Below are 9,866 nucleotides of genomic sequence, written 5' to 3'. Positions count from 1 at the left end.
TCAAGGTGTCGGGTGACCTTTGTTGAGAGAGTAGGGGCTGCCTACTCTCAGGGCACCACTGCCCAGACGGAGTCGGCCCTTCTAGATGCTGCTCCTCCCAGGGTCACCTGTAGGACGCTGGTCCTCGGCCCCAAAGTCCCTCTTAATCCCTCCAGGTGACAACTGACATGGAGAGGCACTTCCAGAGGACACGAGACCCTGGATATCATGGATGGTCATGGATGTCAAAATGACGTCAGCTCTGTCCCACTGCTCCCCCAGGCCACATCCCTGTACTGTCCTTACTGGCCTTGGGGACAGACTCCAAGGCGGGTGGGGGGGCGGACACTGCCCTGAAGAGAGAGCCTGTGTCTGCCCCTGGGCACAGAGCTGTCCATGATGCCACAGCCGTCCACACTGGGTGTCACCATTGCACTTTTAAAAATAAATGAATGCACATTCATCGTACAAATTATAGCCACATAACACAACTTGGGGGGGGGGGAGAAAATTCCTTTACAACTGTTTTTATTTATTTTTCCTCTGTGTTCTTAATGTGTCTTTTTCTAAAAATATGTATCTAAAGTAATCACAGCATACAGGTCATTTTTCACTCTGCTTTTCTCACTTAACCTCACATTTAACCTTTCAGTTCTAGAATTCCCGGATGACAGCTGGTCACTTAGGAAAGTACATGTGCTAAGCTCAGCTCCCTGGTGTGAATGGCAAACCTTATGAAAATTCAATAATTGAGGACAGGAGTAAGAGCAGAAGGCTCATTGCTCTCACCTTAGCCTCGGCACTGGCCCGCCACCAGGCACTCTGTGTAGGCGCCGTGAGCTCTCCACCAGGCAATCGGGAGCTCTCCACCGCCGGGAGCTCTGTGCCAGGCAGCCTGGAGCTCTCCGGGCACTGCTGCCCAGACTGGCACTCTGGGTGGTGCCAGGAGACACCTGCCATGGTAGGAAAAACCTGCTTTTGGAGCCAATTTGGGAGCAGAACTTGGCTCTAGCACTCACTGTGTGATCTTAAGCAAGTCATTTAACTCCCCAAGGCTTGGTCTTCCATCTATAATGAGAGTGTGATGGTACATAACCTCCGGTTCCTGCTCAGATCACCTTAAAGGAGAGGGTAAGTAATGGCACACATTGCTCAGAGCACCATAGGTCTTCACCCACGTAAACTTTCTACCTCACACCTCCCTCCCCAGTCCACCACCTTCCTGCCAAACCCTGGTGCTCTTTCCACACACCTGTGGTTCCCAAATTGGGCTGCATCAGGCTCACCTGAAGGCTCATCAAGACAGATTGCTGGGGCCACCCCCAGAGTTTGCAAATCAATGGGTCTTCAGTGGCGCTCATAATTTGCAATTCCAATGTGTTTCCAGGTGACACTGCATATGGAGTAAGCTACTTAGGGTGGCACCTCAGATGCCCTTAGGCAACAGAACCTCCCACTTCCAGCCAGTAGAGCCAGAGCTGGTGCAGGGGGTCCTCCTCTGCCACGCCCCCGCCCTTCCCCACTACACTACAGTCAGCTGCCTGGGCACGCCCCGCCCCCACCGTATCCACCGACGTCCACACGTGTGCATCATTACACACAAGCCTCTGAGCCCAGCGGAGGCCCTCTCTCAGAAGCACTCGCCGAGCACCTGCCACGTGCCTGCCCTTTGCAAGGAGGGTTTTTTGTGGTGTGAGCTCCTAAGGCTATGACTATCTAACTCAGAGCCCAAAGCAAGCGCTCGGCTGCGGGTCACCTGAGGTCAGCCTTCCCTTTGCCTTGGGGTCCCTCTCTCTGGTGCATTTGGGAAAGGGGTCGGTTGTCTCCTGTCTCTGAATGGAGCCACCTCTCCTCTGAACTGGGGGTTGTGCCTCCCTCCCCTACATCCCTGGCAAATCTGTTGCAGCTGCCACGGGCCTTGAGAAGGGAAGAAGAGAGGAGGACAGAGGCACCTCTTCCCCAGAGTGCCCTGGCCCTCCCTGCCCTCTGCAGCCTGGGCTCAAGGTCACACGGGTGATTCTTGCTCTCCTGACCCATTGGCAGCCTTGGAGAATACTACAACATGGAGGAAAGCAACTTTAAAAGTGAGTACCGGTATGCCTGTTCTACATCAGGAGCATCTAGACCAGAGGGGAGGTGCCTCTCCAGGGGAGGAGTACCTAAGAGTTAAACCCTACAGGCTTTCCACTTGGGCTCATCCCACCCTGACCTGGTCCCAGTCCTCACGCCGGCCTCTCTGTGGGTGTCTCTCCTTCCAACCTCACCCTGGAAATCTCACCATGCGGGGAACTCCATCCCAACTGGAGGGTGGGCAGGCAACCAGCGTTTATTTCTCAGGTCTGAATTCATCAGTCTGAAATAGCCCAGGATGGGCTTCAGCCACTGCCCCCAGGCCAGTCTCCTTTCAAGAATTCAAGGGCAATAGGACTTGCAAAGACATCCTTATCTTTCAATAATCCAAAGCTTACTTGTGGACACACACACCTCAAGCCAGGTCAAATATCAGTTCTTAGGAGCAGTGGAGTCCTCAGCGTATCAGGCAGAATAGAAGCAGTGTCCTACCTCCCTGTAATCTGCAAGCCCTCTCCGGCCCACTGGGAAGTAAGCACCTGACCTGCTAGGCTGAGCACGTGGGCTCTTTCTTTGTCATACTCTCTGCAGCCTTCAAAATATGCTCACCCCACTCTCCCGGGACTAGGTTCTTAGGGTGAAAATCTCTTCCCCAGTCTGTGAGATGAGAACAGAAGAAATGGAGTCATTATTTCAGATACAGACACTTATTATATGACTGAGTGGGTGGGTGGATAAGTAGATGGAAAGAGAATGGATGATTAAACCAATGAATAGCATAGCCAAGCCCTACAGGAGGAATTGCAATTAATCAAACATTTAATGAGCACTTCACGCATGTAACTTACCCAGCCAGAATTCCAGGACCCATAGATGTAACACAGGACTCTTTGCTTGTACACAGTACCACTCAATTGCAGGGGGGTGGTGGAGGGGGGGCGGGGCTGGAGAGATTCAGAAAACAGACTGAGATACCAAGAGCATGCGCTCTGTGTCACTGCTCCAGAGGCCTCAGCCACCAAGCTTGCTAGAACTCCAAAGTCTGGTGAAGGAGCAGGAACTTTCCAGGGTTTGCCCTGGGAGAGGTGGCCAGAGGCCCAGTTCCTGGGGTCAAGAGGCACCGTAAGTCTGAGCTCAATCTAAGGCAGTGATGGCGAACCTTTTGAGCTCGGCGTGTCAGCATTTTGAAAAACCCTAACTTAACTCTGGTGCCGTGTCACATATAGAAATGTTTTGATATTTGCAACCATAGTAAAACAAAGACTTATATTTTTTATATTAATTTTATATATTTATAAAATTATTTATGCCATTTAACAAAGAAAAATCAACCAAAAAAATGAGTTCGAGTGTCACCTCTGACACGCGTGTCATAGGTTCGCCATCACTGATCTAGGGAATAGGGAGTTGCCAGTTTCGTAGCAGAAGCACAGCGAGGCAGCCAGGTGCCCCAGGCACTGCAGTGTCCCCATCCATGTCCAAGGATCAGGTCCAGACCCTGAGAGGAGGTACCCGGGTTTGGCAGCTGGGCTGGGCAGGTGCCCCACATCCATACTTTAGGGCTGGGGAACCTTTTTTCTCTAAGGGCCATTTGGATATTTATAACATCATCCTCGGGCCGTACAAAATTATCAACTTAAAAATTAGCCTGCTGTATTTGGTCAAATATGTAATTAACTCACCCTGAATGCCTTGTCAGGGCCAGACCAAATGATTTTGTAGGCCTTTTACAGCCCACGGGCTGGCCATTCCCCACCCCTGCTTCCGTGATTCTGCGACAGCAGGCCAGCCCCAGCTCCCACTCCTGCATTGGCTCTGGCTTCTAATGTGCGCCTGCCTGGTCAGCCTGATTGCAGCTAAAGATTCAGGGACTCCAGCCAGCTTTAGGGGGGTGGGGGGAGGAAGTGGCCATGTGCTAAGAAAGTGGTTCCAACAAACATCACTTTCCCACAATGCCAGGAAAGGGGGGCTCGGGGTGGACTGGGTGGGGAGAGGAAGGAATCTGAGAATATTTCCTGGAAGAGGTGGGTTTGGTGAGAAGGGATTAGATGAGAGTGAAAGACATTCCTAGTGGAAGGAAGGTGTGCTGTTTGAGTGGGCCGGGGGGAGCCTGGGCCTCCAAGCCCTGCGCCTGTGAACCTGGTCTAGGGAGGCATAAAGCCCCAAATTCCCAGGGATCCGATCCAGCACGGCTCAACTTTTTGAGCACAGCAAACACATGACGATTGATATTTACATGCAGGAGCCACCCCATGGGTATATCTAGGTTTGGGATAATCAAGGGGTAGGCATGTGCAAATCCGAGCTAGCCGAAATGCATCCTCTTTTTCCCCCTTAAAAGCATCTTGGCCCGCAAGTGAGGGAGAGTGAACCTATTACAGGGGTAACTTGGAACGCACTCTAATTTATACAAAAGGAATTATTTTGCAAAGCTGTACTTGATTATTCATAATGACTTAACTTCTGACACATGGCATCACTGTTTATAGTGAATAACATGAAAATGGGGAACCATCGCTCCCTCCTATTTTCTTCTCTTTCTATCTTGAGTGGGGGAGTTTCTCATAAGGAGATCCTGAATAAGAAAGGATTTGTCTGAAAGTAAGTTATTAGGAAGTGGGCCCCAGAAAAGCTGGCAGACAACGGAAGGTGAGGGACAAGAAAGAAAAGGGGGCCATCAAGAGCTTGAGATGAAGCAACGTCCTAGAAGAGCAAACTCTTGACTCAGTCCAGTGGGGCAGCTAAGTCACACCTGGGAGTTGTCCCCAGCCGGGCTGAAGTATTTACACCTCTGCACCTGTCATCGTGGGGCAAGGGCTGCCCCTGGTGCTGTCGGACGTCATTTCCCAGTGACTTCGGGCTCTCTGTGCTCTTGGCAAAGGGAGGTCCAGCAGCTGAGGACAGCCCACCTACAAAGAGTCGCAGGTGCTGGCTGTTGGGCATGAAAGCACACAGCTCTCATTCATTTCAATCCGAGGGGGCGGTGGAGTCTCGCAGCACCTGTTGTGGTCTCATTTCCTGCCTCATGGTGGGCGCCTAGTAAACTCTGGCTGGCTGTTGGCTAGGGACAGATGCATCCAGGAGAACAGAACACCATAATCCCACACATTACATGAACAGGGGGCAGAACCCCACCTCTTTTGCTGACCACTGTATTCCTGGCACCTGGCACAGGAAGTGTTCATATGCATTTGTTGGATGGCGAATGAATGCATTTCCCCCATGGATACTCTGTGACCTCAGAGCTTCTCCAGGGCCCCCTAGTTTGTCTTTCATTGCTTACCTGACTCGGTTGATGCTGCCAGAGACCATGGAGCACTCTGAGGCCTCACCACATGGTGACTCTCCTCACTGAGCAGGCACTGCCCAACCATGAGGCCTAACATCTGCCTGCTCTCTGCTGATCAGATGCTTCTGAAGATAAGCAGTGTGGCACAGTGGGGAGAGCGCAGGGAGACACAGCAGGCATGGGCTCCAGACCCAGTGCTTTCTACATAAATCTCGTTAGAATTTACAGCAGTATTCGTGGTGCTGTTTGAGTGGTGGGTGTTTTTACCTCCCATTTTGTAGGTGAGGCCTGGAGATGTTCATGATTTGTGCTAAGTAATAGAATCAGAATTTGAATCCAGGTGTGCCTAACTCCGAATTCTAAGCTGTTTCTCTCCTATCTTACAATTGGGGAGGAAGGGCATTTCTGATGTGAAGGGCTGCACACACGGAAAAGTCTGATGATGGTCAGTCACCTGTCAAGCAGCCAGTGGGTCACCTGATGACTATTCAACAGGCACAGGGCCCGTCTGAGACTTTGCTCGACTCCACACTCTGGGCTGCCTGGTGGGAGTGCAGCCTGTGCAGTCACACAGGGCCCTGGAGTCAGAGGGGCCCCACTCTTGGTTTCATGCTCTGCTGTCTCCATCTTGAAACTTAACTGTTTCTTAACCAGGGGTCCTGTATTTTCATTGTGCCCTGGACTATGCAAGTTATCTAGCCAGTGCTCTCCACACTGCTTAGCCAGTGGGAAACCTTCAGCATTTCTAGGACATTCTCAGGGTGCTGAGGCAGAGGGTGATCCCTGAGAGTCCAAGGGTGCTGTGGGTGATAAATCCCTTATATATCTTTGGGGACCTGACATCGGCCCACCCCGCTGACACCAAGCCAGGAAATCGCCACTCGACGGTAAAAATCTCAGTCCACTAAGGTGGCAGACACCTGGGAAAGGAGGTGTGAGGACAGTGGGCCACAAAGAAGGTAGCAGGCAGTTCCACCTGGATGAAGGGGCTTCCAGAGGGAGATGACACCTCGACTTATGAGGAAGGAATGAAGAAGGGTATGGCAGCTGAGGGCGAAGTGAGGTGAAGACATGAGACCTCCTGTGGGTATCTTGGTAGGTCTCCTGGGCAAAGCAAAGGGGGCCCTCAGGAATCAGGACCAGACCTGTAGGCAAGGACAGAACAACCTGGCTTAACTCCCCACCTCCACCCCTAAGTTTCTGTGCTCCTGCCCCATGTACATTCTCCTGGCTCCGTCTCCATTTCTACCCATAATCTTACCAGATGGCTAGAATTTTTTGAGATGAGGGGTTTGATTTTCTCCAGATACATGTTTATCTGCCTTCCACTCTATTGTACAGGGCAGGTGATGAGCTTTCGCCCTAAAGATTTCTTCACTTCGATGGCACCACCTAGTGGTAGTCTGTCACAAAGTCCCATCTCTCCAGACAAACATACAGAAAAACATGGTGAGATCATGTAAGACCATAATAATCCCCCGTCCCTGCCCCTGCACTTGTGTGGTTCACACTGGAATCCTTTGGACCTGAACAACAGCCCCAAAGTTGAGCAATGACTCTTGGAAGATGCTCCCCAAAGTACCACATACACATGAGAAAGGGGACAGTGTTCCAGAGGTCCTTTCCTCCCCTCCTCGGTGCCTTCTGTGTCTTGCGCCACTTTGAGGAGGGCCCCTCGATCCTGAATGTACTGTCCCTAGCAGCACATGATGACTTCAGAGGCCACTGCTCAGCCTGGGGTTGGAAGAAGGTGGACGAAGCAGTACTCATGACTCATGGGCTTGGAGACTTACCTTAGGCCTCTCCAATCAATAACGATGACCTCAATAACCAGAAGGCAGAGGCAAAGAAGAGGAGCCGAAGGGGAGGCTGTAGTTTCGTGAGAGCCATCCCCTGTGCCAGACAGGCACACTAGGCTCTTTAGGTATCTTCCTTGAATGCATTTCTGCAAGGGCATTAAATCTGTCTCCGAGCCAGGCAAGGTCCCAATGACAACTAATAGGCACTATGTGCCAGGCACTCTCCTAAGCAGTTTAAATGCATCTGCTCGCTTAGTCCTCACTACAGTAGGACCGGGGAGCTGCTGTTGCTATCCTCATTCTGGAGTTGCAGAAACGGAGGCACGTGTCCAAGGGCATGCAGCTAAGAAGTAGAAAAACAGACCTGCACCTAAGCAATCCAGTTCCAGGGCAAGCACTGGTAATCCCTTACCAGGCCACTTTTTTGAGAGGCAAAAAGAAAAATACACATAGCCTGACCTAGAGTCTGCTGGGAAAGAACAATATGTGCTTGAATGTCCAGAATGCGTTCACTTCTTTACTCACTCGACAAACTTTTCCTGAAGGACATCTCAGGTGTGGGTGGTGTGGATGTGTACATTACCCCAGCGTGATAGGGAAGAGAAGCTGAAGCAGGGTGGACCTGCATACACGTGATTCAGGATGGAGCAGGAGGCACTGGGACAAGAAGCAGAGTCTAGGTACAGCGTTCAAACTGTGGTCTAACTGGGTCTACGAAGTACCCAGTAAATAATGAATCCTGAGAAAACTGCCATTAGAACCCTGATTATATCTAAGAAGCTCTGCTGATTCTCTCCTTCAGCTTTATGCCTCCTACCTAGGAAGAGAAGGGGAACACTGGTGATGAGTCAGGACCCTGTTTCTCCCAGCAAAACAAGACTAGTTCTCTTGTGGTGCCAGGGTTCCAGATAGACTGGCCAGAGCTGCCATCTACTGGCCAATCATACACACTGCACTGGATACTGCCAGGGTCCGGCCTTCCTGCCCAGGTGCAGGAGGAAAGGGCAAGGTAGATGAATCCTTTGATCCTTGAGCAGCTCTGAGAGAGAGGCTGTCATCTCCTGTGACAAGTGGCAGTAATAGCATTCATTTACCATTTTTCCAGGCACTGTGCTTAGCACTCTACATGCATTATAATCTCCTTGAATCTTCTCCAGAATCTCCTAAGATTTATCCCCTTTTACTTATGTCTCTGAAGCCCCTTCATCTGTAATAGTTTCACCTTCTCCTTTGTGCCATTTATTTGTTGGCGATGCCAGGTCATTTGTACTACAGAAGGTCTCACGACCTGGATTGGGATGACAGCTCATTGCACTGTCATTCACTCTTAGCCGGCAGGTAGCTCTAAAGGCTTAGTGAAATTCAGGCTCCATTGTCTCAAGCAAGACTAATTCATTTGTACTTTCTGTTGCATCTCCTCAGGATGCACATAATGTGTGGTTGTCCTCTTTCTAGTGATGTTAAAACAGTTCAAAAATGCTAAGTCTATTATGCCTTTAAGTGGAATTCTTCTTTAAAAAAGAATATTCAGGTTCTGGCTCCAGCTAACGTGGAATCAGCAGCAGGCAGGTTTGGGGCAGGGCAGGGGTGAGACCAGAATTCTGAGTGGCTCTGAATTGGCAAGGAGCTTACCTTTTCTCCCCCTCCCACCAGTCCACCCCTACAGGGTCCCCCAGCCTCAACCCAAGCCAGCCAAAAACCCCGGCACGGGCTTCAGCACAGACAGAACTCTAGGAGAAAGCCTCTGTTTCAGGCTCGAGGAGTAAGAAAGGGGTGTCTAGAGAGTGGCAGCTCTGCCCTGAGACACCCAGGACTCTAAGGGAGGAGGGATGGTCTCAAGACTGTGAGTGAATGAATTGTCTGCTACTTTTTTTTCTCTGTCCTCCCACCAGACGGCCCCAAATACAGTTACAGTAGTTGCAAGAAGCGCATGTCAGAAGAGGGGTAAATAAAGCCTCAGATTTCTGGGTGAAAACCAAAAAGGGAGCCTCAGGGAACCAGGAAGTACCAGGGGGACCGTGGAGCGGGAGGAGCTTAGGACAGTGGACCCATAAGTATCCGAGAAGCTCTGGGCCTACTCCAAGCTGCACACACAGAAAGCCAGCTCTTGGCAGTCTACCAGAACTTAAAAACTGAACTGAGAAATAGACCATGGCCCTGGTCCCAGACTGGCCATCGGGTGGCGCACATGCAGAACAGAACTGTGCTAAGCCTGGCAAAGTCTTTGAAAAGTGAACACAGAAACCACAGGCCACAGGAGGTTGGCCAGAACTGGTGGCCTGAACCCAACCCAGTCAAATGCTCGCTTTTGAATTTTTTTTTTTTTAACCTCTCCCTAGAATTGGAGTAAGATACGGGCCTCATAACATAATATTCAAAATATTCAGGATACTTGGCATATGAAGAACCAGAAATATCTCAACTTGGCCAATACTGAGATGACACAGTTGCTGAAATTACCTAACAAAGGCTTTAAAGCAGCTAGACAAAAAGTGCTCCACAAGTAAGGGCGAACACTCACGAAGCAAATGGAAAAATAGAAAGTCTCGAAAATAAACGAGATGAGGAAGAACCAAAGGGAAATTTTACAACTAAAAAATACATGAACAACACGTTTTAGTAAAAACTCACTGGATAAGCTCAATATGGCGGAATGAAGGGGACCTTGGAGATAGGTTGATGAAAGTGTCCAATTGGAACAACTGGATAGATTGAGAGGATCTGTGGGG

This window comes from Myotis yumanensis, unplaced genomic scaffold (assembly GCF_028538775.1).
Source record: "Myotis yumanensis isolate MYYU_CA2020_CCGP unplaced genomic scaffold, mMyoYum1.0.hap1 SCAF_10, whole genome shotgun sequence".
Taxonomy (NCBI): domain Eukaryota; kingdom Metazoa; phylum Chordata; class Mammalia; order Chiroptera; family Vespertilionidae; genus Myotis; species Myotis yumanensis.
This window is presented reverse-complemented; position numbering follows the sequence as displayed.